Raw genomic sequence first — 27,027 nt, 5'->3', positions numbered from 1 at the left:
GATGAAAGGGCGAGCGCGAAGCGCAGCGGGGGCATGAAACACGGCGATAGCGAGGAGATCGCGAGGGGAAAGCGGAGGAGGAGCGTGCAGCGTAACCACGTGGTAGAAAGCAGAGGAGGGTATGGGGAAAGCGTCAGAAGAAAAGCGTAATGACGCGCAAGTCGGGCTGCGCGGCGACGACCGGTACGAGATGGCGCCAGAGGGGCGCACCGCCGTCTGTTCACCCCACGGGCATGAGGACAGCGCGTTGACCGATACCTTATATGGAAACGAAGCGCTGTATGAGTGGAGGTTTGTCTGCGGCTGCTGCTGTGAATCGCACCTGCGCGTCACACAAGTGCTGCCTTTGGAAATCTCTGGATTACCGGGTTTGTCGCGCCACACTTCACTCCGTTTGCAATTTGCCGAACGAGACAGGTTGTCCGCGCCAGCCAATAGATCACGAAATGAAAACACGTATAGTTTTCGCATTAGAGAGTACCGTAATCTTCGCTGCTTTTTTTTTTTCAGATAAAAACGATTCAACCGTTACTTCGGCCGAATCACATGGTGGTAAAATGTCTCGCAGCGTCTAAGTAGCATTCTGCTGCGGCGAAATGTTTGGTGAATGAAAGCCGACCCTGAATATGCGGGAGTGCAGCTAAACACAGCGTCCTAAAGCGTTAACTGCCTCGAGGGCAGTATGAAACAGACCGACACGCTCCCGCTCGTGACGTAAGGAATAAAGTAATAATTTCTAGTGGCCGAATAAAAGCTAGAACGCACGCAAGTGCTCCAGCTCGTGCTATGTGGGACGAGACGTATACGTGCCAGTCATGTCAAAGAAGTGTAATGCAGTCGAACCTCTTTTAACGGAGTGCTTTGGGCCTCCGGAGTCCTTCGTTATACAAGTAGCTCTCACGAGAACAGGCACAGTTATTTCTTAATTATACAGGTCATTTCGTTCGAGAGACATTCGTTGTAGAGGTGCACGAGAGAAGCCTGCACACGCTTTGAGCATGGTATTGCTATACCTGCTGCACCAGGGGGTTCCATCCAACCATCAATGCAACGCAATCAGAGCATACGCCCAACCACTATTAGAGCCGATTAGTAGACGCGCAAGCCTAAGTGTTATTGCTCATAACCACCGCAGGTACTCTGGGAATCTTTGTAATCTTCGGTCAAATACTTTGTCATTGTTTGATTAGCGAGAAAATCAGAGCAGTCTTTGTGAACCGCTTCGGTAGCAGCGAAAGCCTGTTAGCTCACTACATCCTACGCAAAGCCCTTAAAGAGCACAAATGCGATCTTTAATGTGATACTCGGCCGAAGCGCGCTTTCTGAGAGCCAAAAAAGAAAAGGTAGAGTGACCCTTAAGCTGCACCTCAAAGGGTATGACGCGACAACTTAATTGTTCCCTTCAGTAGTTTCTATGCTCACACAGTCACTGTTGTTTGTTCGCATTCATACGTTTATAACGAATGAATGAATGAATGAACGAGCGCCGGCAAAGCGTCCGTATGGCGTCCGCCAAAGGCGTCTACTAAGGCGTCCGCGATTCGCGTGGAAACGCCGTAGAAGACAGCGCGATGTCGTCTTCACTCTGTACCAAGCAAAGGTTTTGGTACGAAGTGACTGAATCACGTGACTGAGACGAGGGTTTCTCGACACGCCGTGGACACAGCCGCCACCTTTCCCGCTGAATGGCAGCCTTAACGCTCTCGCGTTAAAATATCGCGATTTTTATACACATTCACCTCGACGAGGGGACCGGCCTCCCGAGGAGCCGGAGGAATTTATACTCCTTTTCAGACATAGCAGTCGACGCTGTGGAGGCTAGAGAGACTTCATGCAGTGGTTTCGTTCGTACTTAGATACAATTCGAGGCTTTGTGACCCAAATTCTGCGGAACTGTTTTAGAGCGCAGCTCTTTGACGCCCGTTCCTGCCTTTTGTGTCGCCGTCATGCTGCGCCGTTGTGCCTCGCCGTAACCAGCTCCGTAGCCGGGGCCAGCGCGCTGCTCTAGCTGCGCGTGCTCCTGACGCCATCTCTCGCCCACGGCACGAGTCTTGCCCTTCGCTCCTCCCTGTGCGGCGGCAATCAGAGCGCCGGCTCGGTGGAAGCTGATCTCGACGATGTGCTGCTGCCCAAGCCGAAATGCGCAGCCGCCGCCGTTCGCTACTGCGTGTGCCCCTTCCTCCCTCTCCTCCGTGGCGGCGACCGCGCAAGAGCGCGCGGCGTTTGTTCTTTGGTTGCAGAAGCGCCGGCTCGGTATCAGCGAATCACGGTGCGCGCTTCCGAAGCCGAAATGCAGAGCGACTTTCTGTTTACTCGCTAGCAGCATCAGCGGCGTCAATCAGTCGTTGCCATCTCTTCACCGCGCTACGTTCCTATGCGCCTACGCGCTGCCTGCCGCGATCTCCCGAAAAGCGAGGCAGTTGGGCCAAGCTACGCTCCGTTTCCGGCGGCAAGTGCGAAGTGTTCCGCACGAGACGCATTTTCCGAGGCTCACAGATGGTTTATTTTATAGTATAATCTGTCTGCCTATATAAATAGTTTATTTTCAACAAGTTCTTTCTGAGCCATGAGCGAGGCAACCCGTGAATGTTCTTCGTCTGCCGCTGCTGCTAGATAAGCTGCCCGCGCAGAAGCCCAGCGCCATGGCCACCAGAATTCAGAGATGCGCTACGACAAACCATAGTATTGGTGCTGCAAGTCGAGCATATATTCGTCTATTTTTCCGACCACAAAGCTTCCTTCATGACTATACAGAACTGGGAGTGGAGTGCTTCTTGAAGGTGGAATATGTGTGAAGAATAAAAAGTTATTTGTAACTGTACATGCATGCTTGCTCGAATTCTTTGCGTCAATGTATCGAAAAGGCGAAACAGCTGAAGAGCTGCGCTTACATTTCGCATTGGGAAGTAAAGTAATAGTCTACAGTTTTTTAGATAGGCTCAGTACTGAATGAAACAAGTTTTAGCCCTTAGAAACAAACACACTGTGGTAGACGGCTGCTAATACGTTGCTTTAGATAATCTTTATTTTCATTATTTTGGTTTTTTTATTTCCAATACGTCGCCACAGCCTGACGTGCAGGCTCGCGCGAGCAAACGGTATTGGCGCGCCGCGAAACGTGGACGCAACGCCCAGCGAAGCAAAGACGGAACGCGCGGAGTGATGACTTTTCTTGACCGAACATCTTGCGTAGCTTCCACGGCATTGATTGCTATGTATGGAACGGAGTATAGACACGCGCGGCGTTTCGACGGGACCGCCACCACCGGAGACCGGAAGGAGCAGAAAAGAGATACGCAAGCGCTTGGATGGTGCGAACGTAGACATGAGAGACGCGAGTCAAACTGTATAGTATCTGTTCTTATCAGCCTAATGTCTGATACGGGTTGTATTTAGACCCAAGATACTAAACTTATTTTTGCAAGTTCGCGGACTGCTTAAAGCCTGCCTCCCCTCCGACGCGGGTAGACTCGGTATTGCATTATCTTCGGGATCGGCCCCCGGTTTTTGGTCTATATGGAAATTGATCCGCTGAAAACCAGCTTATACAGCTTCGCTCTAACACTCAACGTCGACGGCAGCTCTCATTTGCAAGAAAAATCGCCTTACGTGAATGTCATCGTGCAGGCATGATGTGATACTTACAGTAACCCAAGTTGACGTCAGATGCCCGCTGGACCCTGGGCACACACCAAGTGGCACACGCCCAGCGGCCCCACGGATACGTACCCAACGGAATGTATTTTATACATTTTTTGATACATCGTCGTTTATACGATTTTGATACATGGCGGGAAGCAAATGCCGTCGTGATTGTCTGACGGGTACTTGAAGCGCGTTGTATCTTATTGGTCGTCGCCGACCATGGGCTCCGCCAACGCTACCTGAGACTGCGGGCCTCCGACAAAGCGAAAGGCAAAGTGAGCGGCTGCAGCTCTCTGCACTCGCTGCGTAGTAGGGTGTCATAGCCATTCCCAGAATTCCCAGAATGACACCAGACTGATGACCTGAGCCCGGGTCGTTAATCCTTGCCGAATTTAGAATAAAAATGTTTCCATCCATTCATCCCATCAAACTCGCCGTAGAATGCACTGTTGTACCACTCACTTTTTTCACAAAATCCTCTTTTATGCATTGAAGCACAGAAGTAACTGGAATACCCATGTATTTCCTACCATACTTTTGCGAATATGTCGAGACTGGTGCCATCCTGGAGATCTATTTCAAGTGGATATGTCATGCAATCTTACGGGCTACAATTTGTAAATCGTAATATGTTCCGTAAAGTAATGAATTATGAAGTTTATTAGCAACTTTTGTTAATTTTGGAGTGCGTGTTTTCATTTCTCATGCTATTGTTGTCCGCCTCTGAATAATCCAGCTCATAGATAAGACGTATGCTATCAGCCTCAGGAGATTCTTTTTTCTTAATTGGAAAACTTAGAAGCGGTCACTCTCTATAGCTGCTGTCACTTCAGCAAAACTACAGGAAGGTAACCCAAAAACCTAAATGTAGTTTAAGGCAGCTCAGCACCACGTTCAGGCTGTCTGAAACCACAGGATTCCATGCGCAGAAACTCGAGAGCATTGACAAAGCGAAGGTCAATTTTATATGATTATTATAAACATCAAAACAGATGAGTTCAAGTTTACCCCTGCGGCTCTTTTACTTCCATATTCGATCTCCCTCGTTACATCTGGCTGGTAAAATCTGTGCAACAATAAATGCTGAGCCGCAACAAGAGAAAGCTCCCCAAGAACATTTTCCAGACACTTGTAATCTGGGTGCTCAGTGCAAGTCATTGTCGGAAAGGACACATTCAGTTTGAGCAGGCTTCTCATCACCTTGATTAAATTATTTATACGGCAAACAGCCATGGCCCTATAACGTAAAGCTATTCCAATATGTTTTTATTCCAATCTCCTGACGTCAAAGTTGCGTAACCGCCGACGCAAGCATGGGGCGTTCACCCGCAGGGTTGTCTGAGCAGACCAATCAAATGCTCTTGTTCACAGGAGGTCACTTTTGTTTGCTTGAAAAACGAATAACATTGCCTGCGCTGAGCGGCTTGTCTTATCTCATTGGCTGGCAAGAGGCGAGGAGCATGCTCAAGGGGAGAGGAATTTCATGGGGCCGAGCTACTGCACTGAAAACCGATAAGCGGATGAAGAGGCTGGCGCTGGTGTCTGCGATTGGTCCGCTTCCTCTCATTTAACTTGCGGTGGCTGGTCCAAAATCGCGGCGGCATGCGACGAAAGCTTAAGAATGACGCTAAAACAAATCCCTAGCAACTAAGAGTTGGCAGCACGAGGTTGTAAAATTGCCGAACGTGCTGGAAAACGTTACGCGGCCACGCAAAAAGTTTTATTATACGCAAACCAACGCATGCTTTCCGGCAGCTGCGAGTAGCCAGTAGCTGAGCGATCGGCCGCAGCTATCTTTTATTCCTTTCAGAACGGGGCAGTCTGCGGCTATTCAGACGAAAACTCAGTTTTGTTCGGCATATTAATGCATCTTTAACGCGTACACGCCACTCTGACGCGGTGAGTTTTTGCGTTTTTGTGACTTCGTGGGACAGGCAGGTGAAGTTGGTGCAGCCCGAAAGCTTTTGACCATTAACCGAGGGCTAATGGCGAAAATGCGTCGAATCTGAAATAACTATTTTGGTTTTGTTCGATCAAATGCATAATCACTGTGTTCACGTCATATTAGATGGGGAACTATCGCGGTCTTTGTGACTTCGCGTCACAGCCATGCGAAGCGGGAGTGGTCCAAAACAGTTTTTGACCAATGACGTAGGGCTGATTGCAGAATTTGAATAGAAAGGTTTGGAATAGTTTTACGTTATAGCGCCCCTACTGCAGCACAAAATTTTCCGATGACCGTTTCACACGAAGAAGCAAATTTACACATCGTGGCATAGATAAATAAGGTTCTTGTCGGCGTTTTGCTGCGTTCTGAGTCGCGGGGGAAATGTAGAACAATGTTGACGTTTTTTCGTTGAAATGGTTCACAGAGATGTGCAGCAAACGTGCATGACGGAGTATTTTTCTTATAAAATTGTCAAGCACCTTTCCTTCCATGCTGCGAGCCCGAAAAGTCGACTTAGAGAACGCCTGCTCAGCGTCGTTGAAATAAGAAGCAGCAGGCAACACGACCGTGTCGCACTGACTAGTGCACGCATATATGTACGGCCGTTTCAGCAGCTCCCACGCAATATGGTGGAGGTACGGCGCGGGCCTGGTCAAAGGGTGTCAGCACCCTGAACGGCCGCAGGCGGTGCTGACATCGAGGCACCCTACTCCGTATCCGCTCGCTCTGCCATCTGCTGAATCGCCCGCCAGGGAGAGCCCAAGCACAGGCGCACGCCTCGAAGATATTCATCACTGTCGCCTGTTCCAACGGTGGCGCAGGGGGAGTGGTAGCAGAGGCGGTGGGGCAGAGAATCGAATCCACAACGGGGCCAGTTTTTTTTTAGTTAGTTAAAGATGGTGTAGCTTGTGTACCGTTTTTATCGGTCACGGCTGTTCTTCCACGGCTTCCTGATGGGGTCGGACAATGAGCCAAGTAATGCCATCACATTAGAACGCCTGCAAGATGACTCTGTGCTCATAGTCCAATTACTTGAGATTTTGGAATAACTTTTTTTCTTACTAACAGCCTACTTGTACAATGTATGCGTCTCTTTCTCAGACCTCATTTCTCTAAGTCCTGTGAACAAAAACGAGCAAATTTGTACATTTATCTGTCGTCTTATTCATATAGTCGCTTGTGTATATATATGCTAGACACATATAACTTTATTTATTACTAAAAACATAAGTTTCATAATTTTGGCGCACTGAACAGGCTTTTCGGACCACATTTCTCCTCCTTTCATATTATATGGTCATGTGGTACAGTCAGACTAAATGCCTTCTCACAACTCCAAACCAGATCGGCGTGGTCCACATAGCTTTTCAATAGCTGTTAAAAGTTATTTGCTCCTGGCTTGCGCTTCTGCCATATGAAAGTTTCGTGAAACCAGACCCAGAAGCCTTGCCCCTAATTATGTACCTCAAATCTTTCTGAATAGAGGCAACAGTTTGGAGCAGTACAGGTCCACCACACTTTGATCAGCATGCCGCATCTTGTCCATAGAGCTTCGCAACAAAAGCTCCCAAGGAACTGGCGCAATGGCTGCTACGATAGGCCACTCAAGTGTGGAAAACCTTCCAGCGTGTTTTTCGATGTGGGGATGGTGTCCCTCATTACCAAAAAGGCTGTTATAACCGGCCTGTACTTCGACCTCTAAAGTGTCGGAAGCATTCCAACGTGCCTTCCCATCACGAGATGTTTCCCTCATCATTGAAGATGCTGTTATCAGCCTGGACTTCGACCTCTAAAGTGTGGAAAAGATTAATGCGTGCTTTCCCATGTCGAGATAATTGCGCTCTTCTCCGAAAAAGTGTCACCTCTCTACGTCCTCAGCGGACACAAAGGGGAATATCCAGAGGAGACGACATGAAGGGGAAAAGGTCGTTGACTTCGCAACCTGACAAAGCACCGACACTTCGACAAGTTTCTCAAGTTTCTGAAGAAGCTGTGATAGTCGATGTCTAGGCAACGCCTATCACAGATAATGAGGGGTTATTTAAAGAACCCCTCACCCGTCACATAGCAAACTTAGGTTATATGCTGGAATTCGTTACGTGCCCTCTAGGGCGCCTTCTGTCACAACTATTTCTCAAAATGGTTCATTAATAGCCGAAATAGAAGTATTTCAGGGCCGCGAGCCCATGCTTTCAGGAGGCGAAGAGCACTGCTAAGAGGGACGCTCTCTCCAGTTGCCCTATCGAGCCTCCACAAGCGAAATTCCTTCTTTGCGTTCTCCCATACCAGAGCTCGAGGATCGCACGACGCATACGTCACAGGCCCCGCCTTTATTTTTTTTCAGTTATTTTTTTTGTTTTTGCTGCCGCTAACACCTCGTGTGCGAGTTGTTGCGTTTGTTTCGTTTCGCGCAGAACACGTTTCTGCGCGCTACGCACGAGTACACGTGACTAGCGGTATAAGTCAGTGCTACGCAAATACTGAAGTAGACGCCAGCGGTTCATACAGCATGATCAGGCGCTGGTACACGGTAGAAAGTGACACGCTTTTGTTGTCTGCGAGCGCGACTGCAGGACGTGGGAACAAGCAGACGAAACGGAAGTACATATCTCTTGCTGCGGTGCGAAGTAAAGCAAGAACACGTACACATTCGGTTTGTGTGTTTTATTCTTTCTGGAAACCTTAAGTCGTCTATTGAAGCGGAATTATCTAAGTCGTGCGTCACTGCGAGCGACGTCAAAGCAGTGCGATGTACGTAGGCGCACTTGTGCGATTTACGTCGACTCTGCGGCTGGGAGCGCAGCGCCCGCCAGGAGAAGGACAAACGGTGTTCGGTTTGGAATTTCAGCTCTTTTCGCGGCGCGTAGCGATGTAATGCTTGGCGGACACGTACGTTAACGCGCATTGTATGCACGGCGCTTGTCAGCTCAAAATGGCCAGACCTGGTGAGGGGCACCTTAAGGCAGCCCTGCCCGTGTTAGGCAGAACCGCTCGAGACTCGGATAGAGTCACAGCAATGTGCTAATGAATTTAATACATTTTTTCTATTTTTTTAATCATCACGTAGCCCGCCTTCGTTGCTTTCTCCTGATGCTTGCAGTGAAAACCAACATCATCCGGTCGAGATTGTATCAGCCTACTTGGTTGTTATGAACCTGCGTGGCCTTTGCCCTTGAGCACTGTCGAAGTGGCAATAGTCTACTTTGTAGTCATGTGCAGCAGTCTACGGACGAAATGACTGCGCACAGAAAGCAAGCAGATATAAAGAGGCGAACCACATAGGCATCCAGTTTGCTTAAGAGGCTACACTGGAGTTGAGGGAAAATGGCAATAGAAAAATTAAGGTCTATAGAATATAATTAGCTGTGGATGATGGCTATAAAGGAATTGAAGCAAAGGCTGTTACATTGCTGTGAAAACCACCAACAAAGTTTAAAATATTTCAGCTTGTAAATAATTTGTGTTGCTCTGATATGTGCTTTATACCATACTGTAAAGTATGGTAAAATCAAATAATACTCTAAGTGCTAAAACATGCGGATTCTGAGCACTAACACGTTTATAAGTGCTTAGAAAGGTGTGCATGTTGAACTATTCGATGCAGATAAGACATTTTCGCAGCGAGTTTTAGTAGCATTTGCACTTGGCCACGCAGGTTGAAGCACACATGCGAAACGGAATTTTATTTGTAGAATTGCATATAGTTGTCTTTCTATTTGAAGCACAACTTCGGTGCCATTGTGATTGCTACTATTTGCAACGCACTAAATCAGGAACACAAAAAATCTAATTTGTTCATGTGATGAACAATTTTTATAATATACAGTAAACGCAGCAGAGGAGGCCATTGCATGAAGAACTAGAGAGCGAATGAAAGTAGCGGATATGTTAGCCCGCAAGGACACGAACAAATACAGCTGCATGGGCGGGCTATGTGATGTATAATGCAGATAAGTGGCGGTCTGTTAGGCTTACAGAATGGCTGCCGAGGGAAAATAAGCGCGGATGAGGACGGCCAAATTTAGTTAGTGTGATGAAAATGAGAAGAGTGTGGGCATAAGATAAAATCAGCCGACAAAAAACAGCTAATTAGACACTGCTAGCAGAGGTCTTCACCTTGAATTCGGCATAGATAGGCTGATGATAACGATGGTGAGGAAACCGCATGGAAAATGTTTGTGGCGAACAGGATGCATTTCCGTATACCAAGCCAACAATCTTTGAAGAGAGATTGCATCCTGCTAAGGAGGCACGCACTTATTGTTTATCTCTGGGAAAGGTTGCCTGCAATAGCCTGTATTGTGAAGCGTCATGCAGTGAAAACGAAGTTTGTCGCTACACATGACCACGTCCCTGAAAATAAAGTCGAGAAAGTAAGTTAACAAAAGGATACGAGATGAAATGGGCTGGATATTGTTAGCGCTGCAGGGACACCGTAAATATAAAGAAATTCTCACAAATTCTCAGTAATAATGTACTCCGCAGACACGCATGGCAAAAGTACCGTATTCATGTTCCATAATGACGGGTGCGTCTTAATAAGCTTGACTGCTATGTATATCTCATTGTGCTAAAACACCGTGCCCAAATTGGGTCTCACGGTGAGGCATACAAATAGTGGAAAGGAGGAGTCGACGTGCAATGGCGCGTCTTGTGTGTTACGGTAAGCCTGCAACGGCGCGCGGTTGGGCAGTTGTGTTGTTTAACTATTTTAAGTTAATTGCTCGTGTGTTAGATGGCACTACTAGCCGCGGCTACCTGAAAAATCCGACCTGCATCTAACTTGCAACCTCTTCCCCATTTCTGATTTATATCCAGTTCGCTGCTCTTTTATGAGCCGGCTTGTTTGCTTACAAATGCGCACACGACATCATTACAAGCACTAACAGACATACCGGGCACACAACAGCGGAGCTGTTGCCATCGTACTGCGGTTGGATACGCTTGCAAGAAACGCGTACCAGGCCCCGTGACGGCAGAGTACACGGGGTGCATCAATGGGGCAAAATAAACGCTACAGACATGTCAGCAAAAAAATAATATAATAATCGCGCGATATTATGGACAAACAGTATTATCACAGTAAATGCCAACCTAATGATAGCTTCGCAGCAGCACAGTACTGTTGCCAGGTGAAGCTTATGCAATGTATTGGGGTGAAGGAAACTAAAAATGGAAAGGGGCCACAATAACGGCCGGTATACTGTACGCATTCCTCGATTATGTACGCGCATACCCACCGTCTCCTGCCATATTACACGCACCCAGGCGCCTATTGGCAGGTTCTCACAGGTATTTTGGACGTGGCAGAGGTGATTTCAGCCCCCATTTCAGCCGCGTTGCACGACTCGTATGACAGGTCCTAGCTGGCTAGTACACGTTCGTAAGTTATACACGTGCACGGACCGCCATTCAGAGCTGTTCCCTACGCGAGCTACGGTTATTTAGGCGCCAAAGATTCCAGCCCTGACATGATAGGCGTCAAAGTGCTTGTACTGTGACCAGTACGGCGTGCCATCAGTACACAAAAGAATTATGTAAAATCCCTCCTCAACGGGAAGCCTGCAGCGTGGCTGCGAATCTCCAGTAGTTTCCTTTGGCCTGCCAAAGAAGAGGCCTACCGATTCGGTAGAATATTTGACGCATGGAGCCGACGCCAGCATCGGAAGCTACAGATAGTACATTTTATCTAATCTACAGGCGCAGCGCGTGATCTTTCGCCCATGTGTTGCCTCCCGATTGAATCACAAGAAGAAGAAAATACTAGTGCAGTGCGGCCTTTTGCCCGCATCTGACTGCGTAGGCGAAAGGCGAAGCTTGCTGTGCACCTTGTTGGTTTGGTATTTTTGGACTTCACTAAAGCTTTTGATACAATTAATCATAACATTCTTTTTACTAACCTAGAAGCCCTGGGAATTACCGGTCCAGTACTAAAACTCCTAAAAAGTTACCTATATGATAGATAACAAACAGTTTTTTTTTTTGGAGCTGCTTATTCTGATACTAAAGTTATTAACCAAGTTGTACCACAAGGCTCCATACTAGGTCCTTTATTATTCTCTGTCTATATTAATGATTTACCCACTTGTCTTAAGTCGGCACATTGTGTACTATACGCAGACGATACTACTATCTCGTTGCGTAACAATTCTTTAACAACCTTAATCCTCAAACTAAACAATGAGCTTGACCATATTGCTGCTTCGTGTTCGTCCAATCAATTACTTATCAGTGCTTCAAAAACTCAATTCATGATTTTTCGATCTGGCCAAAGAATAATAAGTGGCTTACCTGAGCTAACTCTAGATACTCATCACATTCCCGTCTCCGACTGTGTATCATTTTTGGGCATCAAATTAGTTTCTAACCTTAAGTTAGAAATAATGCTCTAATACCTTCGGTATTAGAGCATTGATCAAATCAAGACCATACTTCTCTAAATACGCATTATTAGCAATATACTTTGCCTTCATTCACAGTCACGTTAATTATGGCATGTTTTCCTGGGGAAACACATATAACTGTCATATCTCATCTATTCAGCACTTACAAAACCAAGCAATACGCATTATTACTAACAGTGGGTTTTTCACGAGTGCTACTCCTCTACTTCGTGAAAATAGCATCCTTGTTGTAACGAACTTGTTCAAATATCATCTAATACAGCTCTCATGCCAATTCATTAATTCCAGACACCTCATCAATAACAATAATACCAGATTTGCACGTAACTCTTAATTTTCTACTACCTATGGTTCATTCGAACTATGGAAAAATGACATCATCATTCGCTGGTATAAAACTGTGGAATGGTTCACCCGTTAGCATTAAATCTTCATCCTTTCATACATTTAGTAATGCCCTTAAGAAGTTTTATATGTTTAACTAGGTTTACGTCATTCATTACACTATATTTGTCATTTGTATGTACTGACAGTCTTTTTGTGCTCTACAGGCTTATATATATACAATTTGTTTTCATTTATATTATTTTTCTATGTTGTATTTTCGCCATTGTGTTCGTTTGTTTTAGTTAGTTTGCTCTTATTTAATACATCTCTACATTGGTATTATTAACCGAGGGTCCAGTTGCAGTCTTGGAGTTTGGGACCCTCGTCTGTATATTGTATCTTTCCAATGCATTGTATTTAAAGAATAATAAAGTGAAACTGAAACCTCGTCCGCTTCCTTTTAAGCAACCTCCACGAGATCTGCGCGCGCACCGGTGTGATCATTTATTCATTTATTTAATTCTGGGTCCACCTTCTCTTTCTTTCTCCTTGATGGCGCCACAATCGTAAGCGGTATTTGCAACAACTATTTGCAAGTATCTCTGAGATGTGGATTTAATTTATTATTTCTTTCTATAACAATGCTACGTGAGCTATTCGCAAGCTAGTTCAAGACGTGCGTGTCACGTAATGTTTTTTTTTATTCATTTATTTACTCGCGTGCTTCCACTCTGCGACCCTAAAAAAATCGGAAATACGCAACAACACCGACTTTCTGCCTTGCGGCTTCAATCGAAGAATTATGCGTAACGGAATATGCACCTGCACTTCTTTCCAGCTGATCGCCTACGCCGTTGCAAACTTCGACCAGGGCTTCAGGAACAGGGGTGAAATTTGGAACGATTACTGGAATCGGTGGAACACACTGGACTACAACAGTGTTTACTGCGTCTACGCCTCAACGGAAGAGGTAAGGAACTCCACAGATGTATTCCAATCGATCGCGTTGCGTGAGTGGCTTTGCCGGTCTCCTATAAGAGAACGAAATATCGGTTTCGATTCCCTGCGACGGAGACCGAATTCGGACGAAGGTTGCGATGCATAAATGCTGCTATATTGAGTGTAGTATCACGTTAACGTACAGATAGTGAAAGGAAAATCGGAGCCCTATGCTGCCCAATGTAAATGACTCAGCGTTTGAGTAAACTATCTTTTCCGGCGTAACCACTATATTACTCATTCGGAAAAGTTCTAAAGATGTCTGTAAGCATAAAATGCAAATTATTCTGCTAAGACTTGCTGTTGGTTCGCCATGACGAGGCGATTCTCGTGGCGTGCAAATACGTTCTTTACAGCTTCATCAAGACATTATACTTTAAAAATAATATTTGCATTACGCGGATCGATGCTTCTGCGAGTAGCCCTTAAAGGACCATCCCTGTTCTGCGGAAGGAAAACTATGGAAACTGTTCTCAAGAGCAGCAACCTGCGCTTCACAATTGCTTTGACTTCGTTCAAGCAAGCCTATCGCCTTTTGGACAAGCGCCTCGCTGCGGTGTCCTTTTAGCCTTGCACACTGAAGGTGGATGGTGCGCTTGTCGTTCTGTTTTGCGTACTTATCAAACTTTCAAAGGCGACGTCGACGATAGTGAACCAGAGTCCGACGATGTAATGCAGACCACCTGATTATATTATGCATCCCGGGCCCGCGGCCACGGGCCGCCCTGCCTCCAGCTTTCATCTCCCCGCTATCCCTTGGGTGCAGTGGCGTAGCCAGAAATTTAGTTCGGGGAGGGGGGGGGGGGGTGTTCACGCTGCAGCTCGGCCTCCTCCTCATAAAGTTTGTTGAGGGATCAAATGCAGGAAGAATAACTGCATTGCCGTTGCCAAAGATGCTGCAAACGAACTTTTCGACGCTACGCACTGTCAAGACAAGTAAACTATGTATCTTTTCATAAAAGAATACACTCGCATGTACCAAAAATTGAGCCCGAATTAACCGATATCGTTGCTTCCATGTTTTTGTCTATTTAATAAGTAAACAAAATTTCACACGTACTTTCGAATTATATCAGTTCGAAAGCAGCAAAGCAGTGCATGCCGCTGTTATGAAAAATGTAAAATCCGGAAATGAACAAGTTGAGGATAAATATTTTACTGAAACTTTGTCATTCAAGAACCTTGTTTTCATTTTTGCACAGATGCAGCGGACAAGGGGCGCTATAACGCACGACTATTCCAAACCTTTCTATTCCAATTCTGCAATCAGACCTCCAGGATTGGTCAAAAACTTTTTTGGACCACCCCCACTTCACCTGTCTGTCACGCGACGTCACGTAAACCGCGATAGTTGCCCATCTGATATGATGTGTACGCACTGATTATGCATAATTTGACCAAAAAAATAGTTCTTTCTCATTCGACGCCTTTTCGCCATTAGTCCTCGGCTATTGGTCAAAAGTTTTCGGGCTGCGCCCACTTCACCTGCCTGTCACGCGACGTCACAAAACCACAAAAACTCATGACGTCAAAGTGACGTGTACGCGTTAAAGATGCATTAACATGCCGAACAAAACTGAATTTTCTTCTGAATAGCCGCAGGCTTCCCCGTTACGAAAGGAATAAAAGATGGCTGCCGCCAATCACAGATGTACGGGCTACTCGCACCTCCCGGAGAGCATGGGTTTATTTGCATGTAAAAAAAAAAAAGATTTGCGTGGCCGTGTAACGTTCTGGAGAACTTTCGGCACGTTTACGACCTCGTTCAGCCAACTCTTCTTTGCTGAGGATCCGTTTCAATGTCATTCATAAGCTTCCGTATCATGCCGCCACGATTGTCGACGAGCCACCGCAAAGTAAGAGAAAGCGGACCAATCGCAGACGCCGGCACCACCCTCTTCATCCAGTTATCTATTTTAAGTGCACTGGCTCGGCCCCATCGAATCCCTCTCCCCTTGAGCGTGCTCCTCGCCTCTTGTGAGCCAATTAGATAAGACAAGCCGCTCAGTGAAGGCAATGTTATTCGTTTTTCAAGCAAACAACAGTGACCTCCCATAAACGAGGAGAGCATTTTATTGGTTTGTTCAGACAACCCTGCGGGTGACTGCCCGATGCTTGCGTCGGTGGTTACGCAAATTTGACGTCAGGAGATGGGAATAAAAACATATTGGAATAGTTTTACGTTATACGACCCAAGAAAAAGATCTCAATGAAGCTGCCCTTTTTTTCATTGTATTGCGCAGAAGCAGCTGTCGCCGGTCGTGTATTGTGAGTAATTGCACCGAAATTAAACTCGCAACAAAGAGCACATATAAAAAGCAGGAGTTCTGCAATACATACGAGGGTGAGTTAAATGACAGTGAGCCAATGCGAATATATTACAAACGGGGTACTCCATGAGTATTTAGTTATTTTTGCGGCTGTCTAACGAGTCGCGTGATTTCCGTCCCGGCGTGGGGACAGGCATTGTCGTTGAGCATGATGACCCCATTGCCCAATTTTCCACGTGGCTTGTTCTTGATTGCGACACGCAGCCGACCCGGCGTTTCACAATATCGGAAACGATTGATAGTCTCTCCAGGTGTAGCAAATTCGATCAGTAGCCATTAGCCCATGACGATCGAAAAAAAAAAGTGAACATTACCTTTCGAGCGGAAATGACGGCCTTTGTTTTTTTGGGGGGTGGTGAATTCGAATGTTTCCAATGTAAGCATGGCCGTCGTGTTTCAGGCTCGCAATAGTGGCACCATGATTCGTCCACGGTGAGAAGTGCAGACAAGAAGTCTTCACGTTCATTGTGGTACCGGATCAGATGAGTCAAGGCAGCGACGAACCTCTCCGTCTTCTGGCGGTGGTTAAAAATTTTGGACATCCATTGCGCACACAAGAGCCGATAACCGAGATGTTCATGAATTAAAGTGTTAACGGAACTGTGATTGATGCTCACACGCTCTGCCAGTTCATCGATGCGTATCCTCCGTTCTTGTCTAATTAGCTCATCAGCCTCCGCAATAGTGTTGGGGGGGATTGCACGGTAGCTTTGGCCCGGTCTTCGATCGTCTTTACAACTTTCACGCCTCAACTGTTTGCTGCAACGCTTCACAGTGGTCATTGAAATGCAATGTTCAACGTACACTGCAGCCACAGAGCGACGATTTCTTTTGGGGAAACACGTACCTTCAGCTGTCCAAAACCTCAAGACATCACGCTGTTCAACTTTTGGAGCGTCCATTAAGTCACGCAAAAATGTTCAACCCAGTGAATGAGAGCATTAAAGAACATTTATCCCCACCCCTGCCTGTCAATTTTGTAAATGAGAGATGCATGCGTGCTGCGCACATGCCTCGCAGATAATGAACCGAACCATTATTGCGCGGGATCGGTTGGCTCACTTTCATTTTACTCGCCCTGGTACATTTGAAATGTGAAGATACAATGAATATACAAGTGCGAAGACACAGCTTGATAAAGGGCAAAAGAGTGTCACTGGAAACAAAGTTCTATGCACGTATACACGAAACCTCGAAACAAGATATTTAAACATACGTATAAGTCTCTAATAATTTTGCATACCTAAGAAAAAGTCACTGTATGTAACGCGTCAAACAAAGTAAATAAACATAGTGGACAATGACAGAACCACACATCACGGAATCCTAAAGGACCGCCCCCCCCCCCTCCATCTACTCCCCCCAATGTATTGCGCGCGACGGAAGGCGTCGCACTTCTTTTCCGCTTTTCACCCTTGTGCACACAAGACTGTGCCACCATCGTCGACTCACCCATGCATACCTTCTCCCCCCCCCCCCCCCCCCCCATAGCTTTCACTCGCACATGCAGCATGCCGCATTTATGGTCCTTGGACTTCATACGAAATATGAGGGTGACGGCGACGGCAGGAATGCGCCTGGAGTGTCCACATAATTGCTATCACAATAATACAATAAGGGTGTCCGGCAACTGAAGCGTCCCATGGCCCTTTACTTTCCGCAAAAGAAGAAGTAACGAAACGAAACTTTCTACATGCGGAAATTCGCTGCGCCGCAACAATGTCTTTTTTTTTTCTTTTGTGGGGCCGGAGCATTGAAATAAGAAAAACGGAAAGGAAAGCACTTTGTCCGCAATCAAATGCCTACTTTGGGCGCCTAATGTGGCTGCTGAAGGAATATCGAAGAAAACGTGAGACGCTTGGTCCACAGAGAACCATATGCATACTGCTCGGTATCCTACACCGGCGAGACAAGACTTTCCCAAGAGGCTGCGCTCGAGCGAACGCGGTGCAATCGACATGGGTCCCCACAGTGATGGCGGCGAGCGACTATTGTTTCTTTTATTCGTCTGCTATCCAGAAAGCGTCCAAAACTCTACCAGGCGAAAATCAATTCGGCCGGAAAGAAGCGACCGCGCACTGAAGTGCGCCGCGCGGTGGTCGGGGCAACCCGAGAAAAACGCATGCGCTCTGGCTGGCTCTGGCAGCCCGCGTGTAGCGAGAACAAGAAAATTGAAGAGGCTTCATGTGCCCTCGCGAATAAAAGCCAAAGTAGAAAAATAAATAACGTAGTCACCTTTCCTGGCTTTAGTGTCTTGACATGGATGCTTTGGCGCAGGGGAAATATTATTTCTGTGACATGACGGCCTCAATTAACTACCGTAATGCTTCGTCTCATCGGACCTCGCTGCGTGCTTTGTCAACTTGTCTGATAGTGTTGATTTGGCTTGTCTCGTTGTACGGTTCGATGTACGACTTTAGAAAAGTTGATGCACCTTTGGCGTCAAATGTTTATAACAACAATAAATCCACAAATTTGCGCAATTGAAATTCTAAAGCACGACTTTGGAAATGCAGTGCACCTTTCGCATCAAAATTTTATGTGAACTTTATAACCATAAAGTTTCGAAATTTAAATCTATGCACTCTGTAGATTCCGCAGTCTCCGTGAGATGCCGCGACGAGCCCGCTTGCCATGACAACGCCCTTGAAACTTTGTGCTCGGATGGGGCTGCTTTGGTTATGTGACTCTCGGTGTATGGGCGTTACCGCGAAATCCAGCCTGAGTTTGCAATGTTCGCCCTGAAATGTCTTTTCGAGCGTGAAAAAGACATTCTAGACAAAATCCAGAATAATTTCCGGCTCGGGGGTTTGTTTTGGTCGGCGCCGCATTATAGCACCAAAACATTTCGGGGAGGGGGTTGCAGCTCCATAAGCCCCCCCCCCCCCCCTAGCTACGCCCCTGCTTGGGTGCCCTGGAGATCCTGCGCCACCTGCTTTATTATAACCTCAGGTGTTCTCCCGAAGCCTCAGCTTTCCGGTTGCATGTGCCCTCCTGGAGCAGTGCTTATACAAAACCCAAGCTATCGTCCCGAGGAAAAAAGCAGCCCGCGACTTATACAGCACCAGTGAGAACGTTGCCCCTTTAGACACAGCGATCACCAAATGGGGCGTACGTGCCCGCTACATCAGCGCGCGGGCAGCCAGCGTCGGGACGTAGACTCGACTCCACTCCGCCATGCCGGCATGTCTGGGGACAAACGCATACAACACGCGCTAAGAAACCTCCACTGTACTGCCTAGACAGATTCATATATTCAAGGAGGAAAAGCCCCCAGCGTCTTTCTCTCGCGCCCGCTCTTACTCGCGCCTGCGCGCAAACGGCTGGCGATCCCTCAAATGAACGTCTCGTCCTGATCTCTCCGCAAGGAAGGTAGGCCGAACAGCTTCCCTCCTCCTCCGTTTTCGGCGCACCTTGACGGTTAAGCGTCAATGCTATGCCTGTATCTGCATTCAGTTGGAAGGCACGCGCTACTTGAACTCGACTGCCGAAACAGTAAGTAGAGACGAATATATCGAGGTGGTTAAATGCAAGACGCCTAAGGATTCTGGCTTCAAACAACCCCTTCAAGTAAGTATTAAAAATGTTTGACACTCGCAGGCTATTTAGTACCGTTAGAAATAAACAATCTGAACGTAGCACTCAACTAATACTTAGTCAAGTTGCCATTAATGGCAATTACACCAGCGGCTCGGCGCGGCATCGAATCATACAGTGATGACACACCGTCGAGGCGAGCACGAAGAGTCTCTCATTCTTGTTTTACGGCAGTCCAGAGTTGATCAGCTGTAGCCATGCGGAGATCCCGGGCCGCAAGCTGCTTCTTGATCAGCCCAAACACGTTTTCAATAGGCTTCAAATCTGCACCTACTGTTGGCCACTCCAGGTGTGTATTTGTGATAGAAATCCGGGTTCTACAGATGTTCCTTCATGTTCTACGAGCTGCTGGAGTAATTGCCGTTAATGACAACTTCACTAAGTATAAGCTGAATGATACGTTCAGATTGCTTATTTCTCACGGCAATAAAGAGCCTGTGAGTGCCAAGCGTTTTTTATACTCATTTGAAGGGGGTGTTCGAAGCGAGGATCCACACGGCCTTGGAGTTCAAGCCTCGATGTATTCGTCCCTGCCTGATAATTCGGGAGTTGAATGGAAGCTGCGCGTGCCTTCCAACAGCATGCCGACACAGGCATGGCATGGACGCGTAACCGTCAAGGTGCTCCGAAAACGGAGGAGGAAGGAAACAGTTAGCCCTAGAGACTTTAGGTACTTTGCTATGCGCGATCCGCTTCGCCGCGACTGTCAGCAGCAGAGCAACCGAACAGTGCACTAGAAATTTATCAAGCGTGATAAACACCAGCGCGAGAGCGAGGGTTGAAGTTTGTCCTCACTCGAGGTACTCTCGAAGCTGGCGTGCGACGCGAGACAGCAGCGCCACGTAGTGGCCCCGCAGCTGGTCGCGCGACCGGAGCCGTGGTCTCTCCACTTATGCTCACGACTGTACGTGTATGTGCCCGTTATTGTGCATATAACGCGTGCGTGTGTTTGTGTACCGTGTGTGTGCGTGCGTCGCCATGTATGTTTGCGCGTCTGTGTGTGGACGCACACTTATGCGTATGTTTGTGCGTGTATATTCCACATTGAAGTTAGAATTTTATTTTTAAATGTAACAAATCTCCTCAAGGTTGGTGGAGTGGCTGCCAAGAAAAAAAAAGAAAAGCACTCCTCCATTCACATCTATTTAGACAAACAAACACTTGTTATAAATACCTGGTGTTGTACAGAAAGCTTTCTTGCGAATATATTACGAAACCATGCTCTTCGTTTTACCAATTTCCAAATATGACTCACCCTTTTCGTGCAAATGTGGACGACGATGTCGTTTCCGAACAAGCTCTAAAGCGCCGCGCCGGAGTTGATGACCCATATGGCGCCTGGCTCGTTGTGGCACTCACGGCCGCCGTGGTATCTAGGCTAAGCATTAGACCCAGCTACATGCAACTGTAGATAGGATAAACTTTATTTTCCAACGGATAAGGTGGTCTAGCCAACCCCCGACGCAAAGGTCAGGGGGAGAGTGCCGCCGCCTCAGATGCAGGCTGGGAGGTCTTGGGTCACAGCAGCCCCTTCAGCCAGTTGGGCGAACCGAAGCTGGAGCTCAGAGTCCGAGCGACGCAACAGGGCCTCCCAGGTGTCGCTACTGCCTATTTTGTGCGTCTCCCCGGGAGAGTACGGACATTCCCATATTATGTGGTCGAGGGTCCCTCTCGCGCCACAAAGATTACACCTATCGCTCCTGGCTTCGGGGAACATGTGGTTCGCCATAACCGGGTGCGAATCAGTATAAGTTTGTAGTCGTCTCCACGCGACTGCTTGTCTGTTGTTTAATTTCGGGTCTGGCGGAGATACCAGTCTACGAGCCAATGTATAATGCTGCGTGATCTCCCCATATTTTAGCATGCGCTCTCCACTCTCTCGATCATCGGGGGGCCCCGTAGCGGCTCGGCGGTAGAGATCTCGAGCCAGCTCGTGGGCTGCCTCGTTGCCGGGGATGGCTTCCTGCTCCGGACCCCAAATTATTTGAATTTTTCTATTTAACTTTCTCTGGCCTAGGATTCTGGCCGCTAAGGGCGAGATCTTTCTCTTGCTAAAATTTTGTATGGCAGTTTTGCTGTCACTGATCACAAATTTCGCGTCCGTTCCAGCGCAAGCTAATGCGATCGCAATTTCCTCGGCAACTTCTATGCTGCGCCCGCGCAGAGTGACAGCGGTCAGGGGAATACCTCGGCCGCTGACGGCCGTTGCCACCGTAAAACTGCCGCTGCCTTCCGCCGCGTCTACATAGGCCACCTCACGTTCCGGAATTTTACCGAATCTAATTTTTAATGCTTCGGCTCGTTTATGCCTCCTGTCTTTGCTATGTTCCGTGTGCATGTTTTTTGGCAGGGGGCGATAATCAGATTTTTTTCTCACTTCCCTATCTACTTCCACCTTTTGGGTGGGGCCTCGTCCGGATTTATTCCAACTTTGGCCAATATGGCTCTTCCTCTCGTCGTGGTGCTAAGTCTCTCAATTTGAGAGGTTCGCACCGCTTCCGCCAGTTCTGTCCATGTGTTGTGCATTCCTAGAGCCATTAGTCTCTCTGTGGATGTGCACATGGGCAGTCCCAGCGCTCCTTTTACGCATTTTCGCATTAAAGAATCAATCTTTTCTCTTTTCACCACTTTCAAATCGAGATATGGTGTTGCGTAGCTCACCAGGCTGAATATGTACGCCTGTATCAGTTTAATCAAATTTTTCTCCTTTAACCCTCGGCCTTTGCTGGCCACCCGCCTAATTAGGCTCAGGGTCTGTATTGCGTGATTCTGCAGCTTCTTGACGGTCTCGCCATTGTGGCCGTGGGACTGGAGAATCAGGCCCAAGATTCTAGTTTGCTCGACTATTGGTAGTGGTCAACTGTAGTGCATCGCATACCACATGGCTGGAGCGCACTCATGTGCTGCTGTGTGGCTGTGTTGCGTGGCGCGGACGGCCTTTTCTGCAACAGCTTCACCGATAAATTGTAGCCACATCCAAGTTGTGCATGTTGAAGCGCTATCAACAGCTCACTAAGCAACGATGTTTACGAAAGCGTGTCATCCGGGAGTGAGCACCTGCTCACAAGGAAAGGTACTTGTCTTCTGACCCCACGTTTCCCGCGGTTAAAGCCTTGCTGAGTGTTCAAGATCATTAGTCTGTAATTAGCGAGACACGACGACTACTGGATCGATAAGCGTTTCGGCCAGTTTCACTCCTACGTGGGCAGACGCAACTGAGCGTGAGCAGACAATAGTGTATTTCCTCCGGATGTACGTTATTCATTCGAACCTCAGATTTTCGCTTACTTCAGCCTGTTTAGTAAATTGCTTCATTAAATACATACAGTAACAGCAGGAAGAAGCACACTGACCCAAGCATGGTTCTTGATTGATGTCAGCTATCGGTCAAATGCAGCTCTCTATGGGAGTATACTTTCTGAGGTAAAGGGGTAGACGCTTACTGTTCCGACACGAGTCAGAAGGCCTTTGTTGAAAAAAAAATGTGTGAGGAAAAGGTGACTTCGCGCTCCGCTTGTAAGCCCCAGGTGCCACGAACGAATGCAAAATTTAACTGAGATGCCCGCAGTAACGTAAACGATCCATGCAATGTCCGAGGAGTGGTTCAGGACCCCTTTAGTGTGGCCTCATGCGTGAGTCCAGTGGAACGTTGTCTATCGTTTGTATGGACTTTTTTCTGTTGTCTGTACATTTTCATTGGGTTTTTATCTCTAGTGTGCTTCATAGAAGGCGGCATTATTTATTTATTTATTTATTTATTTATTTATTTAGTACACACTGCAGACCATTCGGTCCAAGCAAAGGGACAGTAGAATGCATACAAACAAAAGAGAAGACATTAGGAACAAGCAAATACAAATTTATACAATTTTTAGTCACGCTGTGTCTGTAAACTGTCGTTCCAGTCTGATACTGTTCTGGTAAAAAAGAAAATTTAAACGTGTCAGTTCGAGCATAATAGGGTGTTAGTCAGTCCGGATGATGCTGTCTTGTGTGCCGTGTTATTGCAGGCATTATGTATGTCGATGGTTTAATTTCAAGCTTGTTATCGAAAAGAAGGGAAAGGAATTCAAGCCTTAGCAGCTTTCGGCGTGGTTCAAGATTGGGTATGGAACTTTCTGTCATAATATGAGAGGGAGAGTGCAGTCTTGCGAATTTATTAAATATACACCTAACGGCCTTTCTTGTATTTTTTCAAGAGGCACGATATTTGATTTAGTGCAAGGATCCCATGATATACATGCATACTCTAACTTTCGTCTAATAACTGTAAAATAACACAGTAATTTCACATTAGGCGGGGCATTTTTCAGTTTCTGTCTTAGGAAACAGAGTTTGCGGAAAGCAGAAGAAGAAATATCATTAATGTGCATGTTCCATGACATTCTGGAAGCCAAAGTAAAACCTTAGTATTTGTAATTGTTAGTTTCACGCAGAGCTGAAGAACCTAGCGTATAAGAAAAAGTTAGTGTTTTTTTACGAGTAATACGATGAAATACGGATTTATCAGCGTTAATAAACATACCCCAGTCATTACACCACTTCAACATGTTATTTAAGTTCTCTTCGATGACAGTCTGATCATTCTGACATGTTGTATCACTGTACAAAATACAATCATCGGCAAACAGTCTAATTTGTACATCAGGAGTTATGGTTTTAACAATGTCATTTATATACATTAAAAACAGTAAAGGCCCCAAGACATTACCTTGGGGCACCCCTGATGTAACTGGCCGAGCTATGTTCACCTATTGTAACCTACTGAGTGCGTTTGCTCAGCTAAGCAATAATCCAGTTTATGAAAATGCCATGTATGCCAGTAACTCTAATAATTTGTCGTGCGGAACCTTATCGAATACTTTTCTGAAATCTAAATATATTAGATCTATTTGGCCATTATTGTCTAGAGACAAAGCAAATGAATGAATCACTGATTCCAATTGCGTTACAGTCGAATAACTCTTTCTGAAGCCATGTTGAAACTCCGTGAGCACATTGTTTTCAGCGAAGAATTCTTTTATATAGTTTGTCACGATGTGCTTAAAGGGCTTGCAGCATTGTGACGTCAGCGAAATGGGACGATAATTTTGTAATCTTAATCGATCTCCTTTTTTAAATATTGGAACAACTCGGGCCACTCTCCATTAATCGGGTAGTTGTGCGTACAGCACAGAAGCAGAAAAAATTCGTGCAAGGAAGCTGGCAATAAGTTCAGGATAACGTTTTAGAAAGATGTTTGGGATTGAGTCAGGGCCACAAGATGCTTTGGTTTTCAGGTTTACCATCATGTTGACAATTCTAGCATGGGAAATAGAACCCACATCACAAACCTGTTTCACTGGAAGCGTAGTAATGCAACCATCTGATACTGCAAAGACACTTTGAAAGTACTCGTTAAATTGTTGTGCTATGTTTTCGTCATTAGTTATTGATGTGCCCTCAATTATTATCTGTAAAATCGGTTTCTTTCTTTTCTTCATATGGTTCCGGAATTTTGTAGGATCATTTTTAATAAATTTAGGCAGACAGTTGCTATAATAGTAACTCTTTGCAGCAGTCACCTTCTGTTCGAGATAGTTCTGCGCCTCTTTTATTTGAACAGGATTACCATGCTTTCTTTTTAACCTTTTTCTCTTGCGTTTAATATGAATAACATCGTGTGTCATCTAAGGTGTATGTTTTCGAACTTTCTTATTTTTACTAGGGATGAATTTGTTCATGCAGTAGTTGCACATAATTTTGAATCAGTTCCACAGAGAACAGGCATCAGTGCTGATAAAATCAACAAGACAGTTAGTTTTTCATGTGCTCTATAATGGACACATCATCCGCATGAGAATGATCTTTCTAGCTAAGTACTGGGGAATAGTTTTGCCCCATCTTGAGAACTGGTAAAGGAATGCTCACTAGGTGGTGGTCGAAAGTCCTTCTTTAATACAAACAAAATATTCCGAAAAATCCTGGCTAAGAAATACAAAGTCGAGAATGGAACGGCAAATGCCCTGTCGCGTGTCGGCTCGCGTACCACCTGGTTCAGGTTATAATGTAGCATAATATTGAAGACAATGTTGGTGTGCTTGCTGAACGCGTTTCTACTATTAAGGCGCTCCCAGTCGATGTTCCGTAAAAAAAGTCACCTGTAAATATAATATTATTCTGTCTTTGCCTGCTCGCTTCATCCTATCATTTTTGTAAGTATTCGGGGGTAGCATCCGGTGGTCTGTATATGGCGTAAACAATAAAACTGTGACCCCAGGAGCTTATCTTGACGTGCAAACATTCGATCTCAGGGATATCTTCCAAGAGATTGGCAGAAATGCCATTTTTGGTCAGGACGGCAACACCACCCCCCCCTGGTGCGCCTATCTTTTCGGAACACTGTATAGGAAGGAGGAAATATATCGTCACTTATTTCATCATGTAGCCAAGTCTCAGTTAAGACGGTTATATGAGAATCATGCTTCAGTAATAAAATTTCCAACGCATCAGTTTTATTTTTAATACTGCGGGCATTGACATTAATCAGTCTGAGCTGCTTATATGCCCTCGGGGAGTACGTCAATCCTGCGAGTTTGAGGAATGGTTTAGATCGTTTGCTGTGGGAGTCCGAAGGGAGCTTTGGGGAATTTGTACGCGTCTGTTTAGGCATTCATCCCAATAAAAAGTATCCCTGCCAATCTTAAGCTTATCATGGATCAATGAAGCTCTTTTTTTAAGCAGCCGGTCTTCTTTACAGCTGTCCCAGAGGAGTTTTCTTTTTTTCAGTGTGGAAGGGGAATACTCGTTCTGAATGTAGATGTCAGACCCTTTGAGTTTCTTGCAGTTTGCGAAAATTGCCTTCTTTTCACTGTAATCCTGAAGGTAAATTATGAGCAGTCGGTTTCCTTTGTTTTTTCCTTGCCTATGTATTCGACCAATAGAGTCACATTTCACACTCAGCGTGCCCTGGAATGCTTCCTTGACAATCTTTTCCTTCATCATAGATTCGGTTTCGTCGGCAACCTACTTTATCCTGAAATAATCACATTGGAACGCCTGCTATGGTCCTCCAAACTAGTAATTTTTTTTGTCTGAAAAGTCATCACTTTCTCTAAAGATTTCAGCGTGGTTTCTAATTGACCGGTCTGAACTAGGGTTGCTGAAGAATCAGGGAGTTTAGTTTGCACGTCCTCCAGGGTACGTTGTAAGCTGGCAAGCACACCGTTTATGTTGCATAACTGCACTTTCATTTCACTTACATCTGTGAGGATAACGTTTTGGCCATCAAGCACTTGGTCATACAGTTGTGTCGGTATGGTAACAGTGAAGAAAAATTCAGTGCCATTCTGCTCTGTGAAGGTGGATGACCAGTGAAGCTGTTTACCGCACGACACATAGCTAACCCAGAATGTTGAACGAAGGTACGAACATATTAATTGTCCTAATCTGCCGTCATCGCGGCGATATAGGTACGCAGACACATTCGCGCGTCACCTCTACTATTAGGTGTGTCCGTCACGTAAAACAATGAATGGGTCATACCCCCGTAAACGCGGCCTCCCCATAACGACGACAGAAGAGAAGTGAAACTCTACGCTTGAATGATGAGCTAGCTGTGGAAGTCGGCAACGCTCGAGCCATTGCTGATGATCACAGTTTTTTTTACACAACGGAGCCAGCTGTGGAAGAAGATGACGACGAACACGCGAGCAGGAGCACGAGAGCGCTTGCGCAGTTGGCATCGATAATTTCTAACGATACTTTTTAAAACTTTGTACAAAACTTTTTCTTTCCA

General features: G+C 46.2%; 1 pseudogene; it reads left to right on the top strand.

The window, feature by feature from the left end:
- The first annotated feature begins 3,299 nt into the window (after window positions 1-3,299).
- On the top strand, window positions 3,300-3,507 carry LOC142573523 (U2 spliceosomal RNA; annotated as a pseudogene).
- Window positions 3,508-27,027: the final 23,520 nt, after the last annotated feature.

The sequence above is a fragment of the Dermacentor variabilis genome, chromosome 2, assembly GCF_050947875.1.
Source record: "Dermacentor variabilis isolate Ectoservices chromosome 2, ASM5094787v1, whole genome shotgun sequence".
Lineage (NCBI taxonomy): Eukaryota > Metazoa > Arthropoda > Arachnida > Ixodida > Ixodidae > Dermacentor > Dermacentor variabilis.
Note: the sequence above shows the minus strand (reverse complement) of the source record. Positions and strands in the feature narration are given on the sequence as shown.